A 24,213-nucleotide genomic window follows, 5' to 3' on the forward strand; every position below is an offset into this window, starting at 1 on the left:
TTTTTGCACAAATAATCTTTAAATTTTCATATTTATTCTTTTTGTTTCTATCTAGATTACTTTTAATTTTCACTTATATGAATATACTGCCATTACATAAGGATAATTTCTTTGTAAAGATGTCCTAATGAAAGCCATTAGTTATTGGCTAAAAGAGCTGTTGGCAAGAAATGAACAAATGGAGCAGGGTAGTAACAAATTCATCCATTCCTTCAAAACTCTATACCTGAACGCAAGAAAAGATACAAACTAAAAGAGGGTTATTTCAAAATAATTGATGTCCCAAGTTCTTTATCATTTAATGGAAATTGCGCAAGGGCACATTTTCTGTAGAGAGAGAGAGAGAGAGAGACACACACACACACACACACACACACACACACACACACACACACACACACACACATATATATATATATATATATATATATATATATATATATATATATATATATATATATATATATATGCATATATACAGTATACAAACATACATAAGCGTTTAAGTAGTATCAAAGCATGTGTGACACTACCGAGAACATTGTTGCTGGGCTATCCAAATGAAAACTTTCAGAATTTGAGACTTTGTATCTTTACCAAAAGAATATCCTCTCCATTTCATTCTACCAGTAATGTCTATCTAAAAATGGGTGTGTTTTCAGTGTAGCATAAAAAAAATCCTGGATCCTTCAGGATGTCGAGAAAGTCTTAGTACCTGACATGCTAGTGTGCGGACTCGCCCTGAGTCATGTTTTAGCTTTCTGTTACTCGCTTAGAATATCATTAAAAAGATATTCATTAAACTTATGGAAAAACTTAAGTGATAAGAAACAGTACACTATGTCTTCCTAACTATTTCTGCCTCATATGTAAAACCACGGAGGGATAACAGAAAAAATGGATAGGATGTGAATGTAATAGACTTTACCATAAGAAATGTGTGCATATAGTGATAGGCATCACTGATAATGAACGGAATAACCTAGATTGGTTATGCCCACACTGCACACATGAAGCCAGAAAAGCCAATTTAGTAATATCAACACCACAGGAAGATGTGAACGTGAGAGATTTGGCCCTGAACGAACAAGATAACAAGACGCGAAAATAGATGACTTGGAAAACAAACCTGCGAACCTTAACACACATGCAGCAAATTCCACTCAGACTACCGACCTCACTGAGAAAGTTGACATTCTTGCCATGAATATGGAATCAATTAAAGCAACACTTCAAACATTGATAGACCCAAAACCGGAGAAACCGACATTTGCTGACAAAGTTAAGGAATAAAATCTGTTGATATTTAAATCAACTAATACAACAACTAAAATTACTGAAAGAAAACACGAGGTTGAACAAGGACTTAAAGACATTCCTATACTTAACACGAGGTCAACTACGAATGGAAATGTTGTAAACTTTGCAAACAAATTGATCAGAGAAGAGGCGGCAAACTATGTGCTGAAATGTGATCCTGAAGTTCGGAGGTCTATTCATGATAATGGGGACAAAGTTTCTTTACGATGGGGTATTCATAACACACGTGATCACTTGATACCATTGTCAGAGGTATGGACATCTTGAAAAAGATTGCAAGTCTAAGAATGATGTTTATATGAAGTCTGCGGGAAATGTTCAGGAAAACATTCCACCAAGGAGTGTAATTCACAAGTGTCAAAATGTATAAACTGCACTAGTTAAACAAACCAAGTGACCACATAGTAAATTCTAGAGACTGCAAATCTTATGACTTGGAATTGAAAAGACTAGCAGATAATACTGATCATTGATACTAAGGATGTCATAAACTGTGGCTACGTAAATATACAATCTGTAGGTAATAAAACTATTCAAATTCGAGAATTGATAAACGAGAAATATTTGGATATGCTAGCATTATCTGAAACATGGCTAAATAACTTGGGCAAGGCAAAGATCACCGAAATGACACTCCCCACACATGCCTTCTTTCACATACCAAGAGAAGGTAGGTTTGGTGGGGATGTCGGACTCTTTATTCATAAAAGTTATTCAAATCTCAAAATGTTGAAAAGAACTAGTGTAACAAGCTTTGAATATATAGAAAGAAACTTTACGCCAAAAAACAGAAAAATATCCTTTGTAACAATCTACAAACCTCTTAGAAGAAACACTAGTATCTTTTTTGAAGAATTCGGTGCTCTCATTGAGATGATTATCATGGAGAAAAACGAATTAGTTATCTGCGGAAACTTGAATTTTTGGATGGATGACGCATGAAATCCTGAGGCTTGGCATTTATCATACATCAGTGACGATTTAACAGTAAATGAACAATACGCCATATGAAACGTTAAATACTCTGAACGGACAAGGTAAAATGACAGTTGAGGTCCTGTAGAGAGTGGGGTTCCCCTGACTTATGGGACCGGAAAAGCAGCCATCAAAGTAAAGTAAGTAAGTGATCTATGATCAGGCCTATTTGGATGGTCAGAATGTTTCCGGATTCAGGCTGAATAGTCTTAGTAGTAAGTGAAGTCATCATGGTACTTCATACAACTTATGATCAGGCTGGTCAGAATGTTTCCGGATTCAGGCTGAATAGTCTTAGTAGTAAGTGAAGTCATCATGGTACTTCATACAACTTATGACCAGGCTGGTTAGAATGTTTCCGGAATCAGGCTGTATACCAATCCAGGCCAGGTGACTTCAACAGTGGAACTTTGGGGGTTAGTGACTATGCAATATTACAGCCTGAACTAGAGGGGCACTCAAACCCTGTAAAGAGCATGCCTTCGCTACGCCAAGCTGTCTTATTTTTCTATTAACTTTACTGCGTACTTGTACTTCGATATATTTCCTTCAAAATCTAATGGATTTGTCCTTGGGTCATACTACGTATGTCCACTAAGTTTCTTTGAAATTGTTTCAGTAGTTTTTGCATAATGTTATTCACAATCAAAAACTAAACTGACAAAATATTTGCCGTTTACTTAACATTATGAGCATCTTCAAAGTACTACTGCGTACTTGTACTTTGATGTACTTTATCCAACATACAGATTCGTCCTTGGATCTACCCCTTGGTTTAAATCGGTAAGGTAATTTTTGAGTAAAGTTGCCCACAAACAAATAAATAAACGACGATAGGGATGAATGCATACCAAGACTTTGGCGAAGACAACTACTAGCCTTGTGCCAAACTAAACTAAAGTCTAACTTTAAATTGCTAAATAATCAAACGTCAAGCCGGATAAACTGTGCCTAGTGTACAGTGCAGTACAAAGCAATATCCTAAAATTTCCAGAGTGGATCCAGTCGTCAGTGTAATTTATTCAAGGACTAAACATATTTGTTAATGGAATTTATAAACAATCATAGTGTTTTTCTTATTTTAAAACAGCTAGTGTCATTACTATTCTAAAATGCAAGACTGATATATTTTCAACAGTAGGAACAATTTCTAATATTGCATCTGCACCATTACCGTTTACTAAAGATACGTTCAATCAAATAAATATATATTTATTGAATTTTCGCATGTAAATTGTTATGAAAAACATGTTAATCTGTAGTATAATGCAGCTGTCACTAGGCAAGACTAGCAACAAATTAGGCAATGGACAGATGTAATTGGCAATCAATGTCTTGAAAACATATTCATTTTACTATACTTTACTCAGGATGTTTATAACAACCTATTTTTTTTTTTATCTGGGGCAGCTGAAACGGTTCTACTTTTGGGGTCAACATCTAAATAAATCAGAGGAGAATGAGAAGCTTCAGGTGGCTTCTTAGACACGTCCTTGCCTGGCGATCACCGGACTGGGGATCGAGTCCCACTCAAACTCAATAGTTTCTTGTAGTGTCAACAACCTCACCATCTTTGTGAGCTAACGATGGGGGTTTGGAGAGCCTATAGGTCTACCTGTTGAGTCATTAGCAGCCATTGGCTGTCCCTCCCTGGTCATAGATTGGGTAGAGGGGGGACTTGGGCGCTGATCATATTTATGCATGGTCAGTCTCTAGGGCATTGTCCTACTAGCCAGGCCATTGTCACTGTCAACTGCCTCTGCCTTTCAACGTTTAAATCTTATCATATAAGAAGGATAAAAATCTGGAACGATAAAGCTTGCAAAGAAAACAAAATCATATAAATGATTTATATGGCAAAGCTATACCATAAATTGAAAAAAAAATTATAATTCTATGCAGAGGATCGTGCTTAAACGTGCTCCCAATACAAAAAATAAGAATTTAAAGAGTAAAGTTATGCCCCACTAATCTTAACAGTATCTTCTATCACCAATACCATCAAGAAATGGAATATTTTTTTTTTCAGACTCTTTCACTTCATCATACTCTACGTAATCAGCAAATAAACAGTACCTTTCCGTTTTACTTGCAATCCCAGCAGCTTTCACTCCATGGCAAAATTCTGTAGATAATATGAGTAAACAACTCTTTTCCATTAATAATTCATTAACATTCAGTCGACAATGTCATTTTATCATCTTTCACATTTTATTTATTGTTCCTTGTCATATAATAAGTAACGATGTAATTTCTTCATTATGAACAATTCCTAAGATTATTCTAATGTACTTTTCCAGCATGGAACTGGAACAATTAGCATTTAAACGAAGCAACAAATGGGTTTTCCGATATAGAGTATTTAACTTCCTAGAATAAAACCAGTACCATTTTTTGGTTATGAGCTTAAATCGCAATTATGTTTACGATCTGGTTAATCATTTTTATTACATAAATGTATAATTGAGTTGGAAATGGCAGATAATGAAATAATGATTACATATTAGGGACAATAATTTCGGGAAATTATGGTTTCATCATTCGTTCGCTTCTTCTTCCCCAAGGGGTTCTCCAATTAGTTGTTTGGGGTCCGTAATAGATTAGATATACAGTATATGTGTATATGTGTATGTATATATATATATATATATATATATATATATATATATATATATATATATATATATAAGCCTATATATAATATATAGCTTTGAGATTATCTCTCAATATGGAGTACTGTGGTGTTCAATTAGTGTATAGATAAAAATCAAATTAACTAAGAACGTAGAGAGAGAGAGAGAGAGAGAGAGAGAGAGAGAGAGAGAGAGAGAGAGAGAGAGAGAGAGAGAGAGAGAGACTACACTAGTCCATTTAAATACAAAAAAGATCAAACATTAATCTTTGACTTCATTTACTTCGCAGGCAAGCGAACATGCCTTCCCAGACAAAGACTTCAGAGGACACTGGCCCCTTCCTGATGTTCTTGCTGATACTTCTGAGGGCGGGTGCTTCAATGGCCCAGTGGGAATGTAAGTCACTTGCTCTTGAGTAATGAAGGGTCCGGGAGAGTTACAGAAATCATTTGGAAATGGAGACTAATTGATCCCAGGACTATTAGAATATAGTAAAGTAAGAGTTTTATCTATGATAAATATATGAGTAATAATGGTAACATATATGAATAATATTAATATATATATATATATATATATATATATATATATATATATATATATATATATATATATATATATATATATACATGGTATATATAGTAAATGACGTTAGATGGTTTTAAATACAAATATATGTAGGTTATATATATTTCCATTCTATTACTTAAAATTTCAATAATGATACTGCGAAAAGACCCACGCACTCCCAACTGTTTGAGTTTGAAAAGAAGGGCCTAATGATTAAGACAAAGCCCAGTCATACAATCTTTCTGACCACAATCAGGGGATTTCTGCAGAACATTGGAAATGCTAAGGACATCACATCTCCAAGGCCTTTGCGAGAGCCAAACAGAAAATTAGGAAATAGAACATTACCTTCAGGCCTTCAGCACACCTATTTAGACGTTTTACCAAAAAAAGATTATGAAAATTGGGATGCAATGAGAAGGCCTAGAGCTACTATAAAAACAATTACCTTAATGAGGAAACATTACCAATTCTCCAGGAGCAAAAAGAACCTCTTCTTGCTAACTTGCAAAGAGTAATAGCCAACTTAGATCAAAATCAGTGGCCATTATAAAAAATCAAAAGAAAATTACCAATTGAGTCTACACCTTCATAGAGCATCAATGTCCATCACTAGAGTTCTAATTTCAAGGAATTGAAAGGCTGAAATTTATATAAAAAGTTAATGGAATCTCGCCTGGGCAAAGAAAAAAGCATATACCCATCAAAAAGAGACATGGCTCTGTTATAGCAACAGAAGATGAAGAAAGACAACGTTGGATGGAACACTTTAGTGAGGTCATGAATAGGAGATATGAAGGGAATAATTTGATTGATATACCTGAAGCTGATGAAGATCTTGTTGTTCCCATGAATGAATTCAGTGTGTTTGAAGTCGAAGATATCCTCAAAAACCTAAAGAGATTGAAAGCCCCTGGATACGATGGAATAACTGCCGAGATGATATTGGCCGAAATTACAGAGGCATAACACTTACGTCAGTTGTTATGAAACTATATAGTATGCTTATTCTGAAGAGACTGGAGAGAGAGATTGATGAAAAGACTGATGAGCTGAGAGATGAACAAGCAAGATTTCGAAAAGGTAGAAGCTGCACTGACCAATTTTCATTTCGAGACATTTTGTACAGCAATGCGTAGAATATAGAAATCCCATTTTGATGGCATTTGTGGACCATGAAAAAGCCTTTGATAGTGTGCACCGGCCAATATTATGAAGAGTCCTGCGTTATTATGGAATTCCTCTTAAAAATGTAAATTTGATTAAGTCTATTCATGGGCAGAGCAAGTCTAAAGTTAATGTTAATGGAGTCTTAGCAACTGAATTTCCAGTGAACAATGGAGTACTCCAGGGGAATGTGTTGTTTACCCTCCTCATGGATTTTGTAATGCGCAGAACAGTCGGAGATGGTGGAGAAGGATTGGACTGGATTGGTGATAGGAATCAAGCAGACCTAGAGTATGCTGATGATGCTGCCCTTGTTTGCAGATCACCACAGGATTTGCAATGCTTGCTTACCAGAATGCATGAAATATCACACGAGGTTGGGCTGAAGATAAATAGAAGAAAGACAGAGATGATGAGAATGGAGTATGCAATGAAAGATGAAATATCATTGGAAGGAGAAAGGATTAAAGAGGTAGAATCATTTTTGTATTTAGGAACTATGATCTCCAATACAGGGTCTTTACAATTAGAGTTTACTGAAAGATTGGAAAAAACAAATCAGACAATGGCTAGGTTAAGCAAAATCTGGAAATCAAATCACTTGAAATTACATATGAAAATCAGACTATATACAGTATCAGTTTAGTAAGATCGGTGTTACTCTATAGACAAGAGTCATGGTATGACAATGAAACTATCTCCAATCTAGTAGATTTGAGAATAAAGCCCCCAGAGGGATAGTGGGAGTTAAATGGCAGGACAGGATTAGAAATGAAACTATAAGAGATTACTCGAGTTCCATATTCAGATGAGATGATGATGAGGAGTAGATGGAGATGGTTTAGGTATGCTCTTTGCACTCCCTCAGAGATTAGTTCACCAAACGTTCAGCTCGTTTCCACAAGGGACTAGAAGAGTTGGAAGACCCAAGACTACATGGCTGAGGACTATGAAGCGTGAAGTACGAGATGATGAATGGAGAAGTATTGAATTAAAAGCTCAAGATACAGACGACTGGCGAAATCTAGCCGATGACCTTTGCGTTAATAAGCGTAGGAGATTATATATATATATATATATATATATATATATATATATATATATATATATATATATATATACTGTACATGTATACACACATATATATGCATATATAAATATATATATATATATATATATATATATATATATATATATATATACACATATATATAAATATATATAAATTATACATATAAATATATATATATATATATATATATATATATATATATATATATATATATATAAAATATACATATGTATAAATATAATATATATATATATATATATATATATATATATATATATATATATAATATACATATATTATTGAAAACAAACTACCTAATTCAAAGCAATAACCTAGGTCCATGATAATAATACATATGAGGTTATAGTCCGGTTCTTCTGCAGTCAAAATCACTTTTTGAATTATTGATAGTTTGCCAATGTTTTCTGGAAACACACACACATACACACACACACACACACACACACACACACACACACACACTCTCTCTCTCTCTCTCTCTCTCTCTCTCTCTCTCTCTCTCTCTCTCTCTCTCTCTCTCCGTTGATTATATTTTTAATTAAAACTTATGTAATCTACACTGACATTTACTCATAATTAAATTCAAGTGAAACAGTGTTATAAAGTAACTTACATCTCTTCATAGAAAAGTAATATAATTAACATTAATGTCAGGATATGATTATAATCTATATCTAGAAAAAGATATTCTACAATCTTCCCCAAAATTTAACTTTAAAAAAAATATATTTTGATATGTAATTCTTCTTGATACTATTATAGAATGACTATTAATATATTTTGTGTTCATTACAATGATGGTGATGTAGAATGGTTACGATTGTATAGTAATCTGTTCTTGTTTAGTAGCGAGTCTCAATTTAGCAGTCTTCTAGAGAATATCTCTTCAAATAAAAGAATACGAGTGAATTCCTCATAATAAAGTTCTGTCCTTTCCATGAAATATAACTTTAATATATTTCCAACAGACAAAAGATGAATGAAGTTATAATTCACCTCATCACTGACCATAACTCACTCTATCTTTTTATACATATAAAATATGTACTGTATATATGCTGTATATATGTATATTTAGATATGAATATATATATATATATATATATATATATATATATATATATATATATATATATATATATATATATATATATATATATATGTATGTATATTCATATCTAAATATACATATATACAGCATATATACAGTACATATTTCATATTTTCACAATACATAAGGAATAACTCAGGAGAACTGGACTGATTGCCAAGCACTTTATCAGTCAAACTTTTTTTTTTTTTTTTGAAAACCCAAAGTTTGAGTTTTTATTATTTTATTTATTATTATTATTTTTCTTAAACACCAAGTTTAACAGTCTAATTTGTGATTTCTTAAAAAAAAAAAAAAAAAAGTGACACCCCTGGACCCGCTAGTGCAATCCATCAGTCAACACAGCAAATGATTTTGGCTTCGAATTGGTGGACTTACTCCCCAGACCTCCTGGCACCCTCCGACTATCACCTCTTTTCACAACTGAAGAAACATCTCAAGGGAGCGAAATTTCCCTCCTATTCAGAGAGAGAGAGAGAGAGAGAGAGAGAGAGAGAGAGAGAGAGAGAGAGAGAGAGAGAGAGAGAGAGAGAGAGAGAGAGAGAGAGAGAGAGAGAATGTCTTTCCCTATCTTCTCTTACCTCCCTGTAAAAGTATCTGCACTACTTTTTCACGATACCATTTAAGCCAGGAACTATTCCGCACCCCTTCGTGTGTGTGTATGTATGTATGTGTATATATACATATATATACATATATATACATACATACATACATACATACATACATACATGTAATTATATATATATATATATATATATATATATATATATATATATATATATATATATATATATATATATATATATACATATATTTATATTATATATATGTATATATATAAATATATATATATACATATATATATAACGGATTTTGAGCGAAGCGAAAAATCTATTTTTGGGTGAGATAGCCATGTCGTCCTGATGGAAGTTCCTATAGGGTAGCTTCCTAGGGTATATTACAACTACGGCGATATTCCCAGAGAATTTACCTTAAGGTACCAGAATTCTAACTCCTGGAGCGAGTATCCCTCGTGAAAGGGATATCGCGACATATCAGAGGACGTATTCTAGACACGTCACATGGCAATCTACTACCTGAATAGAGATTCGTCTCGTAGGAGGGAGATTGACGAGATACGAATTCGGGAAAGAAAAAGGGGGGAGCCGCTCCCAAGGCTTCCCAATCCCCCGATTCGTATGCGTGCCTGGCGCCAATCCTGGCGCCATCTGTATTCCTTGTAGCGTACACGAGGTGCTACAGATACTGTATGTAGGGAGGGGTCCTACAGCCCTTTCTTAGAAAGGCAAGGCCGGGTCCATCAGGACGACATGGCTATCTCACCCAAAAATAGATTTTTCGCTTCGCTCAAAATCCGTTTTTTGGGCTCAAGCCATGTCGTCCTGATGGAAGTGTACCAGAGCATTACTGTATCTGTGGATTCTCAGAACGTGCCGTACTCCCCGGAGATATTTATTCCCGGTCGACTAGACCTAGAGACCTAAGATGTTACCGTTATACATCTTTTCAACTAACTATAAACTATGTTAGAGCTTCCTGCCCCCTACAGGGAAGAGTCCTACTAGACTCTGGAAAGTCTCGAAGAGTACATATATCTATGTATGAATATCAGGCAAGCTAATATAGTGGTCTCGCCCTATATTAAGTTAAGCATAGTTTGTAAAGGACCACTGCGTCAATATGAAATATCGACCAGTTTTCCGCACAATACTTGTATTGGCCAAAGGTTTTATATCCGCATAGGAGGAAAACCAATGCAACATAGCTTGCATAAAGGAACAATTCTATTAGAATTATCCTAGATAAGGTACATAGAATGAATGCTCAATTATACCAATAAATTGACACAGGTGAAGGAGACGCAAGGTTCTCAAGAACAAGCTTATTGGCAGACAATAAACAGACAGGTTAACCACAATTATACATATATATATAAGAAGAGGATAACCCAAAACTTTAAGCATAGGTATGATAGTAAACAGGGCTTGTTTGTCTGAAAGAAAAACATTAGATGCCACTTTTAAGATACCGAGGTATCAAAGTCATAAAAGCCTGTATTACAAATCAATGACATTAGCGTTAGAAACGCTCGGCACACATGTCTGCACTTATGCTAGGTTCACCTTCGGAAATGGAACAGTCTGGATGGGCAACACAGTGCCCTCACTTAGTTTGTAGTACAGTATGTAACTACACACTCACCCTGGAATTAATCGTCCCAATTAAGACCACTGTTCCTCGCAGAGTTAAACAGTAGGGTTAACACCGCGACCCACTGCTACCACAGATCTCTTTTAGTTCCTCTACTTGCTTCGCATAGTGGCGAAAGAACACTCTGGAAGACTTCCAGCCAGTGTATGAACGGAGATGTTCAAAATCCATGCAATTAAAGAAATTTAAGAATGAGGCAACTTTCCTCGGATCGTGACCTGCGGGTGTATTGTCAGGATCCGCTCTGCGAATAAAATATGTGATTTTTGCTCTGAGTTGATTCAGAGATAAATTTGAGCCTGATGTTTCTCCCCTGAATAGTTGACCACCCTTGAAGTCTGAAGTTCTATGAAGATAGACCTTTAGGCATTCTACTGGACATAGAGATGCATCTTCTTTCAGAGGGCAGATTCTCCAGGGACCCCACCTGTTGGTGGGTAACTCATTCTTGGCGAGAAACGTAGGATCCGGAAACAGGTTCAGTTCTTCCCCATCCAGGAACTGAACACGACCTGCCTCTCTCGAGAGGCTACAATTTCACTAACCCTGGCCCCGGACGCGAGTGCAAATTAGGAAAATAACTTTTTGTGTCAAATCCTTTAACGCACATTCTTCATTGCTCAACAGAGAAGCGAAATGAAGAACTTGTCTAAAGACCATGAAATGGGCTTTGGAGGTGCTGAAGGTCTGAGCCTAGCACAGGCTTTCGGGACTTTATTAAAGATCTCGTTACCTAGGTCGACCTGGAAGGCATATAGAATGGGTCTTGTCAAAGCAGACTTACACGCTGAAATCGTGTTCGCTGCCAACCCTTGACCATGGAGGTGGGGAAAAAAGATAAGCAGAAGTCTGTCAAGATCTTCTGCGGAATCTTCGCCTTGACAAAAGGCCACCCATTTTCTCAAAGATGACTCATATTGCCTTCTAGTAGATTTGCATTTATATTCCTCAAGGAAGTCTATACTGGCTTTCGAAATCCCGAAACGCTTTCTCACCGCTAGGGAGAGAAAATCATGAACTGCAGGGTCCGGGTTTTCTGTAATGAAGCGCAGACAGTTGACTTCTGGACTCGCTGGGTCAGAACTGGATCTGGTAGTGGTACAAACTTCAGCTACAGTTCCAATGCCAGGAGGAACCACACGCTGTTCGGCCACTTGTGGGCCACTATTGCCGCTACCCTTTGAAGGATCTCAGTTTGTTGAGGACCCTCAACAGAAGGTTGTGAGGAGGGAACAGATAAATCTTGGACCATCTGTTCCAGTCGAGGGACATCGCGTCCACTGCTTCCGCTAAGGGGTCCTCGTACGGGGCACGTACAGGGGCAACTTCTTGTTGTCTTTCGTCGCAAAGAGGTCTATCTGCAGTTCTGGGACTGATTCAGAATGAAGGAGAATGATCCTGCGTCTAAGGACCATTCCGACTCTATCGGTGTGAACCTGGATAGAGCGTCCGCTGTCACATTGCGGACTCCTTGAAGGTGAACTGCCGACAGGTACCACTTCTTCTTTTCCGCCAATCGGAAGACGGCCAACATCACCTGGTTGAGAGGTGGTGACCTCGATCCTTGTCGATTCAAGTATCTTACAACTACCTCGCTGTCTATTACCACTTTCTGTGGAACGAATGACGCGGGGAGACTTTCTTTAAGGTAAGGAGCACTGCCCTAGCTTCTAGAAAGTTTTATGAGAAAGGTCTTGAATAGCCTGGACCAAGTCCCCTGGACTTTTTTCCGATGAGAGTGACCTCCCCATCCCTCCTTTGAGGCGTCTGAGTGAATCGTCACCGACGGGGGAGGTGGCTGAAGAAGAACCTGACTTCTTTAGATGTCTGGCTTGGGACCAAGGCCTGAGAAGAGTACTTAGCCGAAGCGGCTGGTCTTCTCAGATCTCTTCACGCGTTTGATGCATAACTTCTCCAAACTCCGATTGCATCCTTTAGCTGTGCTCTTAGCACTGGGTCTGTCACCGAAGCAAACTGGAGAGAGCGCAGTACTCTCTCCTGCTCGTGTCTTGATATCCTTTCGGAATCTTGAAGTCTCTTGACAGAACCCGCTATCTCCTTCCTTTTCTTCGCTGGGGTGGAGAAACGGTGTGACAAAAGGTCCCAGTGGATCTTAGCCACTGGAACTTTTGAGATGGAGAAAGTCGAGACTTTTTCTGTTGATCTTGAAGCCTAGGTACTCTAGGAACTGGATCACTGACTGGAAGCTTGCAAGCATTCTGTCTCGGATGCTGCCCACACCAACCAGTCGTCCAGGTAGGCTACTACCTGAATTCCCTTTAGGCGAAATTGTTTGAGAGCTACGCTCGCAAGCTTCGTAAAAATCCTTGGGGCTATGTTTAGCCCGAATGGCATGGCTCCGAAGGCGTGTAGTCTTCGCTGTAGCCTGAACCCTAGGTAGGGGGAGAGTCGATGGCTAATTGGAATGTGCCAGTAGGCATCTGACAAGTCTATAGAGACGGAATATGCCCTCTTGGGCAGTAAGGTCCTTATGTGTTGCAGTGTTAGCATTTTGAATTTGCAATTCACTATGAACTTGTTAAGTGGCGACAAGTCCAGAATGACTCTGAGCTTTTCCGAGTCTTTCTTGGGAACACAAAACAGCCTCCCTTAGAAATTGATGGGCTTCACCCTTTTTCTCCAACCGTTCTTGAACGTACTCCTCCATAACGGGGGTGGAGTGTTGGAAAAAACCGAAGGTACGGGGGTGGAGTGCTGTACCAGCTCCCGCCCAATCCATTCTTGAGTAGGCTGTGGGCCCAGGGATCGAAGGTCCACCGATCCCGAAATTTCAGAAGTCTCCCTCCTACCGGTATCACCTCACTTGGACTGCCGTCCTGAGGTCTTGCCTTCCTGACCACGACCACCCCTGAATCCCCTTCCCCTTGAGGGGCGTCTAGACGAGCCTCTGGCTGCTCCTCTAGGCTTTGCTCGGAAGGAAGTAGACTGCCCTTCGAACGCTGGGGTGAATGCCGTGGACTGTGTCGACACGGCCTGGGGTACCCACTGAAAGGTGGTCGGGGTTTGTGCCACGATCTGGGGCACTGGGGGCAATGGCAATTGCAGTTGCTGTTGCTGTCTAAGAGGCTTGGCTGGCCGAGACGGTAGCCTAGTCCTCATAGTCTTCCTCTTTGGTTGAGGACCCTCATCCGGGGAAGACTTTCTTTTGATAGCCAGGTCCCACTTCTGGAGAAGGTTTCTATTCTCCAAGGTGGCTTTATCAAAAACTTCTTTGACCAAGTCGGTAGGGAAAAAGGTCTTTTCCCCAAATTTTGGAGGAGATTAGTTTCTTTAGCTCGTGCCTCACTGTAGCCGAGGTAAACACGAACTCCCTACAAGCTCTCCTTGCCTTGACGAAGCCATAAAGGTCCTTCGTCACTGTGGCCAGATGAGGCTTGGCCACTACCATGAACATTTCATGGACCTTGGGGTCACTTGCCATCGTCTCGAGAGTAGTCTGAAGAGACATTGAGGCAGTCAGTCTTTCTTTTGTATCGAGCTCACTTCGCAAAAGAAAGTCAGACAGCTTAGGGGGGTCCTTGCCGAACTGACGTCCGGCAATATCAGCCTCCAACTTTCCACTTAGAACGTAAGATGGACGTCCTTCCAATCTTTGTGGTCCATAGGCAGGGCCAGCGACAAGGGTTTACACTCCTCTAGGGAGGGGCAAGACTTGCCGGCCTCGATTGCTTTTAGTACAGCCAGAAACCCTTTCTGTAAAAAGGGGGAAGGCTCTAGTAGACGAGGACACAAAGGAAGGGAGCTTCCTATTCAATGCAGCTACCTTTGAGTTAGAGAAGCCCCTCTCTTTCATCGAAGATGAAAGTAGAGCTTGAGCCTTAGCATGGTCATCACTATGACCTCCTTCGGCTCTGCCTCCTCCTTTGAAGCTGGTTCCTTCCTCAGCCGGACATAACAGTCCGGATATGGTGCCTTGCTGGGCCAGAATTCCACCCTCCAGGGGAACTGAGCCCAGCATATCCGAGATGACGATCTTTCCAGTCGTCATCGACATGTGCTCAGCATACCTCCATGGGTTAGCATCCGAGCACAAAGGAAGGTCTTTCACATTGAGCTTTTCTGGGGCCCATGTGATTCTGCAAGGCACTGCATTCGCAGTTCCATTGCAGCCGCCTTCTCCTGATTCTCCTTCTGCATTTGTTGGATCATTCCAACAATAGAAGAGAGGGCCTGTCCCAGCTCTACTGGGAGACCGGCCGATGTAGAGGGACTTGAACTTCATCCTGGGCTTCTGCAAGGAGGTCTTCCTCCTGACACCCGTCCACATCAGATATCCTGTCATTTAGCTGGATGTCTTGCATCGCGACCGCGACTTCAGCATCCACCTGGATCTGAACTTAGGGGATCTCCTCTTGAGGCTGGGGAATCACTGCCTCAGCTGATGCCTTAGGGAAAAGATACGCCCTCATCTTCTCACTTGGAAGATAAGGGCCAGAAGTGTACTTTTGGAAGCCCCTTACCCAGGTACGAAGCTTCTTCCTAGCTATTTAAATGTCTCATTAATCAGGTTAGTGCACACAGTACATACCTGAGGGTCCCAATACCGGAGATCATCCTTGGAGACAGCGTATGCTGCGTGTCTCCTACAAAACTCATGTCCGCAGAGGTTCTTGCTGCTGACATTGCAGAAAGCACTTCCCCACTTCGGAATGTCCTTCTGTAAAGAGAAGAAATTTCCATGAGTATCAAGTGAACTATGTATCACTGGATATGCATAGTATAGCATAACAATTCATAAATGAAAGACACACACTTGTGTTTCCCTCACAACCCATTGTTGCAGCCTTCCAGATAATAAAATCAAAAAATGGTTTATCTCTACTAGAGTAACCAATGCAAGGTTTCCATAGGAAACAGGTGGAGCTCACACCTAGGCAATGATTTTAAAAATCCTGGATAATAGACGGGGAAGAACTCTGCTTCCTGTCTGAGGGCAACAGCAAAGGGCTGTGTAAGAAAACACAATAGTGTTAGAAGATACAGTGCTGTACCTAAACTTTTACTATAGTTTTCTTCTTACTGTATATGCTATACAGAAGAATACTAGTACAGTATAGGAGGATGTGTGCCGGCCTGCCTTTGCCGGCCGGCACACACCACAATTAGCTTTAAAGTATACTACTTAACAGCTATAGGGCGGCAGCCCTCTGGTTCAAATGCCTGTGCCGGCGGCAGCAGCTGCCGGCCAGCAACAGCCAGTGTTGGCCGGCAATGATTGCCGGCCAGCAACTACACAAGGTAGTACCCAGCTGCCGGCCACACTCTTGGTGACCGGCAGACAAGGACTGACATAAGCCGGCCGGCAAAGGTACAAGACCGATGCCAGCCGGCAGCAAAAGAACCAGAAGACTACCCCTGCCCGGCTGCCGGCCTCATAGGCCGGCTGCCGGGACAGGTACAGCACTAGAAGAAAATAGAATGGATGCCGGGATAAGAGTGTACACAACCCCCCCAGCCCGGCAACCGAAAGAGTGCATATAAGGAAGGGGAGAAACTTAATTCAGGCTTCCTTGACCAATGCCGTCCGGCTCTGCCGGCAGGCATGGATGAGGGACCAAGAGAGGTCCGGGCAGCACTCGAAAACATAAGACCCTTGCCGTCCAGCGTCTCTGCCGGCCGGCAATGGGCTTAGTCAATCCAAATCCCAACCTATACTAGGTCCAGAAGTAGAATGACATATGGTACAGTAATACCCCTGCCGGCCAGCTCTGCCGGCCGGCAAGGTACAGTACAGTAATGGCTAGGCCATTACGGAGATAGAGGGGGAAGGGACAAGAGGGTCCTGCCAACCTTGCTTTAGTGACAGATCACCCGTAGCCAAGAACTCTGTCTTAGCCCAAGGGAGATCTAAGGGAAAGGGCCAGCGCAGTAGTATAATACCTGCCAGCTTCCAGAGCACCAAAGCAAGGAAGGCGTTGCAACTCCCAAGGGAAGATTTATCCTCCCCGAGAACAGCAACAGGACTTAGTCTGGTCGATCACACAAGAAGGAATCATAACTACAGAAACCTTCGACAGTGACCTAAGGGAGCTCAGCTCCCTTTGTAAGTGTTAGGTCAGCGAGGGAGACTCTGCCCCAAGCCAAACAACACGGACTCAGACTAAAAACTCTGTTGTTCTGACCCTCTTTGAACCAGACTCTGCTGGAACAGGAAGGTACAGTAACACCCTAGTATAGTTTTATCGAAAATAAATTCGGAAAAAACCACTTAGGTATAAGCCCAAGGCTTAAACAGAGGGAAAGGGATTGCATACCTTCTCCGAAGAAAAGAAAGCAACCGGGGAGTATGATAAAGTATACTAAGGCTCCATAAGCAATTAGCCTAGGCACCAAGAGAATCGATTACCTAATTCACCGAAACTCTCACGTATACAATCTTGGAAATATTCCACACAGTCTAACATGTATAAAATATAGCCTAAAGCTTCAATAAAATTTTAATTACACTCGGAAAAACCATAATCATGCATTAAGTACTAGGACCAAACGACTAGGCTACATGGCCTAGCGTAGGCCAGAATGGCGAATACTTCGCCAAATAATACTAAGCACGAAAGGAAATCCTATGTAAAGCTAAATAGCTAAATTTTATTAAGCAAAACAACCAGGAATGTCACTCTGACTAACTAATTTATACCTAGCGAGTGACAGTGTCCAGGACACCTCTGGTAGGCTACGGCTCTTGTATCAAAGATTAATCCTATTAATCACTCAAAATTTACCAAGAGCCTACATTTATACATAACAGACACTATACTCAACTTATCCGAGGTCAACGAAGACGAAGAAGCCATGAAAAGCTGAATAAATCCAAGATTTGCGAGAAAAACAGGAAAAAACACCGAGTTGTTAAGCTACGCAAAAAGGAATGCAGATGGCGCCAGGATTGGCGCCAGGCACGCATACGAATCGGGGGATTGGGAAGCCTTGGGAGCGGCTCCCCCCTTTTTCTTTCCCGAATTCGTATCTCGTCAATCTCCCTCCTACGAGACGAATCTCTATTCAGGTAGTAGATTGCCATGTGACGTGTCTAGAATACGTCCTCTGATATGTCGCGATATCCCTTTCACGAGGGATACTCGCTCCAGGAGTTAGAATTCTGGTACCTTAAGGTAAATTCTCTGGGAATATCGCCGTAGTTGTAATATACCCTAGGAAGCTACCCTATAGGAACTTCCATCAGGACGACATGGCTTGAGCCCAAAAATATATATATATATATATATATATATATATATATATATATATATATATATATATATATATATACACATGTAGTATACAAAGTTCACTAAAACTCGGAAGTGTGCCCAGCTCCTATAGATCTCTCATTCTACAAGCAGAGGTCACCATCATGAGACTAAGGTTTCCGCTATACATAAAATTTACAAATTACATTCAATATGGAATTTAAACCCAGACGCTAAATGAAGTCTCCAATTATAGATAAAATATCACAGGCAAAACTCACTCTAAATCAGCTGCTCAGTCCTCTGAATGTGGCCTTTTCTTCTTTAATCCATCGTATCATCTTCCTGTAAGAAGAGGGAATCCCATTACTTTTAAAGGTTTAAAGGTCGCTCATGAATGGCAGAGGTTTCGACTTTTGAAGATGATTCACCGTATTATCTTTATCATTAGTACTAGCAAAGCTACAACCTATAAGCCCAAGAGCTCCAACAGGGAAAAATAGCCCAGAGAGATGATGAAATAAGAAAATAAATAAACTACTAGAAAAGTAATTAACAAATTAAAATAAAATATTTTAAGAACAATACCAAAATTACAACAAATCTTCCATATATAGGCTACTAATAAACTTAAAAAAACAAGAGGAATAGAAATAAAATAGAATATGGTGCCCGAGTGTACCCTCAAGCAAGACAACTCTACTCCTCGACAGTGGAAGACCATGGAAGAGAGGCTATGGCACTACCCAAGACTAGAGAGCAATGAAAAATATTTAGATGGCTGCAGCTTAAATCGACTCAATAAATACAATTCATCATAAATAAATTCTTAACTTGATGAAATAAAGAAAACTAAAACCAAACCAAAAAAAAATTATCAAAATTTCTGCTTTTCATCAAGAAAATACATCTCAAATACATATATAAACATTTAAACAATCAAATAAGCATGTTTATTAATATCTTACTTTCAAGTTTTACTAAGAGTCTTGTATCAGAATTGCCGATTTCTTAAAACGCTGTTCGAGAATCACTATTATCATTATGTGAATGTACGAACATTGCAGAGAACTAAAACTAAAAGGTCATTAACTTGTAAACCAATTATAAGTTAAAGAGAATGAATGAAATATATAAATCAACAATAGGCCTATATCTAAATTATATGTATACAGTATATGTATATCTTAGTTAATTTTACGAATTTCAATTTGTTTCTTACATTCTCATTCAACATTTTTCTTATAATATTCCTATACTGTATACTGTCTTGGGGTAGAGTTCTCTTGCTTAAGGGTACACTCGGGCACACTATTCTATCTTATTTCTCTTCCTCTTGTTTTTTTTTTATTTTTTAGTTTATATATGAAATATTTATTCTAATGTTGTTAGTGTTCTTAAAATATTTTATATTAATTGTTAATTACTTTTCTTGTAGGTTCCTAATTTCCTTTCCTCACTGGGCTACTTTCTCTGTTGGAGCCCTCGGGCTTATAGCATTCTGCTTTTCCATCTAGGGTTGTAGGTTATTAAGTAATAATAATAATAATAATAATAATAATAATAATAATAATAATAATAATAATAATAATAATAATTGCAGGGATGCACGACAACACGGAAAGCATTACTGATCCCGTCTTGGTTTACGATCTATATCCTGAAGGAAATGACAATCGCAGCTCTATGGTGAGTATTTTAATTTGTACACAAATTTAAATATATGCAAAAGTGTCGCATTTATAGAAATTAATAAATACATATGTATTGATGAGCGTATGTATATATGTATATATGTATATATATATATATATATATATATATATATATATATATATATATATATATATCAGACGAAAATCTCCCACCATCACCTAATCCGCACAAGCCAACGTGGTGATGCAAACTGGCCAAACCCCAGATATAAACCGACATGTCTGAGCTCTTTGACCTGTCCTGCAGTGGACTATTAACAACTGCATTTGTTGTTGTTGATATATATATATATATATATATATATATATATATATATATATATATATATATATATATATATATATATATATATATACTGTATATATATATATATATATATATATATATATATATATATATATATATATATATATATATATACAAATAAGCCATATATTTTGGTTCATTAATGTCTGGATTCTCTTATCATTAATCGAATGCCAAGTACAAACATACCAATTAGCTACAATGGCGAAGATGGGTTGATTTCAATTCGAAGTACAAAAAACCTGAATTCGACAAGTACAGAAAAATTGTCACTGACTTTTATCTTTCTTCGTGGCCAAGTGGTATGTCGTTGTTGTTACAAGTTTCGTGGACCAGGGTTCGGTTCCCGGCCGGTCAGAAGATATTATCTTTGAGTTGGTTTCACCTGGGACTCTGATCTCGAGGTCGGTAAGCGAATCCAGACATTAACATATCAAAATATAGGGCTCATCTGAATTTGAAAAACACGTCATATAAATAAATATATATATATATATATATATATATATATATATATATATATATATCTATATATATATATATATATATATATATATATATATATATATGTATATATATATATATATATATATATATATATATATATATAGATATATATATATATATATATATATATATATATATACACACAAATGGAGAAACGAAAAATTATATGGATTTTGTTCTCAGCGTTAAAGATGTAAACAAAATACCCACTTCAGTAATAAGAGAAAAATCTAATCAGGTTAGTTTAGCAATACAAAATAGGTACTACATGATGCAATAGAAGCAAGTGATGAAGAAATGAACAGTAATTTAAAAAAAAAAAATGTATTGGAATCAGCACAAGAGTTCCTAAACAAGATCAAGGAAAAATATCAGTAAATACAAAAACCTAATAAAAAAAAGATTGGAAATATGGGTAAAATCCAAGAAATTAAATAGAATTAGCAGAACTATCCAAAACCATAAATAAACTAAAAACTCAAGATATTCGTAAACACAATCACACCAAAATTGAGGAATCACTAAAGAAAGGAAGAAACATCAAATTGGTGAAAAGAAAACTTGGAAAAAGACACCAACAGATGTTTGCTTTAAAGGATTAAAATGGAAATATCCACAATAGACATGGAGTGATAAAATATTCAGGGGATTTCTATAAAATTCTATATAAACGTAACAGCAGCAGTAGATAAAGCATTAAAAGGCATGAAAAGAGGTAAGGCAGCAGGAGAAGATAGCCTAACAATTGATTTAACAATAGATAGGGATTTCATAGTAGTTTACTGGCTGAACTCTACACCAAATGTCTGCAAGAATGCTCTATACCTACAGCTTAGAAAAACTTCATCATTATACTAATTCACAACAACGGAGACAAAAAAAAAAAAATGACTCGAAAAATTACCGCCTAATAAGTTTACTCTACTTAATGTATAAAATATTTACAAAGATCTTATTAGGCTGAATAGCAAGACAGTTAAATTTATTCAACCAAGACAGCAGGCAGGCTTAGAAGTGGGTATTCAACAACTGGCCATATCCATGTAATTAACCAGTTGATGGAAAAATCAACAGAATATGACAAACCATATGTATAGCATTCATAGACTATGAGAAAACTTTTGATTCTGTCAAAACATCAGCAGTAATGAAAGCCCTTCAAAATCAAGGAAAATAAGAATCTTATGTTAGTGCACTTGAAGATATATATACAGGAAGTACAGCATTCATAAAACTACATAAAGATATATAGGAAAATTCCAATTGAGAAAGGAGTTAGACAGGGAGATTCGATCTCTATTAAATTATTCACAGCACGCCTAGAAGAAGTTCTTAAGAATTTAAATTGGAAAAAAATGTATGATTTAACATTAATGGGGAGTACCTTAACAACATAAACTCTGAAAATGACATATTCGTGTTTAGTGAATCATGGGAGGAATTACAAAAGATGATAGAAGACTTGAATACAGAAAGTAGAAATGTAGGACTGAAAATGATTATGAGTAAAACTAAGATAATGTTCAATGAAATGCACAGAGACAACAAATAAGAGTTATGGATGAGCCTCTAGAGATTGTTAATGAATATAGGTATTTAGGACAGACAGTGTTTCCAAAGGACATGAGACCGAAATTAAAAGAAGGAAAAACATGGATTGGAGAGCATTTGGTAAACAAAATGAGATTATGAAAAGTAAAATAACATATTCTCTAAGAGGAAAAGTAATTAATAAATGGTCTTACCAGTATCAATTTAAGCATCAGAAACTTGGAGCCTTACTAAAGCTTTAGAACATAAGCTATTTACAACTCAAAGAGCTATGGAAAGAAGAATGATGGGAATAACAAAAAAAAATAATAAATAAATAAATAAATAAAAAAGAGCAACATGGATACATGAGCACAGTAAAGTAGAGGGTATTCTAACAGCATATAAGAAAAAGAAATGGACATGGGCATGACATATAATGAGAATGACAGACAATAGATAGGCATTAACAATAACAGAATGGGTCCCTAGAGATTGTAAAAGAAGAAAAGGAAGGAAGAGAAGACGATGGATTGATGAACTAAGGATGTTTGCAGGGGTGGACTGGCACAGAAAGACCATAAACATGCACATGTGGAAGGGCATGTCTGAGGCCTTTATTCTGCAGCGGACTGGTAATGGCTGATGATGATGATATATACATACACACACTGTCAGATTAGTCAATTCAAACTGACTGCTACCACGGAGGGTGGATCCGGCCATTGCTGCCTTAAGAAAGGCCATTAACTTGTGATCCTATTACACTGTTCCTCAAGATATGGAGTATCTAGTCTAAAGATCTAAAACCCTTGATAGTGAAAAGTGAAATACCTTTGAAACCTGAGATGACCATCAACCCCCTCAGGCCAGCAAAAACCACAAACTGCTAATTTGGTGGCAGCATCAGTGAAAACTTGATATTGCTGCCCTAAGAAAAGACAATGATTAGAGATGCAAAAATATTGTACCCCAAGGCAAAGGAGCCCCTACTTAAGGGTTTTGGATCCCTTTGTGGAAGTATACACCCAAAAAATGTAATATGAGGCTTTTATGAGGACAATGGAAATCAGACTCTAAATTCATTAGGGAACCAGATAAAGAAAATAATTCCACCATCGCCACTACATGGGGTAAGTCACCAAAGGACCAAGAACACGGGTTTGCAGGTTATGACCTTCACTGAAATTGCAAAAAACAAATATACAATGAAAAATATACCAAAACTTAAGATTTTGAATATGTGGATATATGATCCAAATGAGAAAAATATACATGATTATTGATTTCTACTTGGATAGAAACCTACAGGTTTCGATACTTGGTGGGGGCAAAATTTGAAAGCAGTATGTGCAGGAATAAGTATAAAAAAGGATTGCGTATAGTGTAGGGGAAGTGTGCAGCATTTGTCATATGAAATCTGTTGGTGAGTGAAAGAGTACAATCGCATTACTTTGAGAATTGTATGGGCGAGATTGGGTATGGCAGGAGTGAAGCTTGTGATATAAGTGTATATGCTACAGAAAGGGAAAACAAACAATTTTAAAAGATCCATTTGTGGAAGAGAGAGAATCAGCCCGATTGTTCTTGGAGAACTCGAAAAGGGAAGTGTGCCATGAAAGCGGAATGTATAGATAAATGTCAAGAGAAATAGATGGAGTTGTTATATATAGAGTTCCTGGGGTATGGCGTCTCATGGGAATATATTTGGAAAGATATTGAATTGTTGAAAATATGGAAAGAAAAAATAGTGCAGAAACGAATTAACTATGTTAGTTCAGATAATGTGGAAGAAGCCGATGGATGTAATGGTGAGAAGAGTGGCTGGAGGTTAGTGTA

Source organism: Palaemon carinicauda, chromosome 30 (genome assembly GCF_036898095.1).
Source record: "Palaemon carinicauda isolate YSFRI2023 chromosome 30, ASM3689809v2, whole genome shotgun sequence".
Classification (NCBI taxonomy): domain Eukaryota; kingdom Metazoa; phylum Arthropoda; class Malacostraca; order Decapoda; family Palaemonidae; genus Palaemon; species Palaemon carinicauda.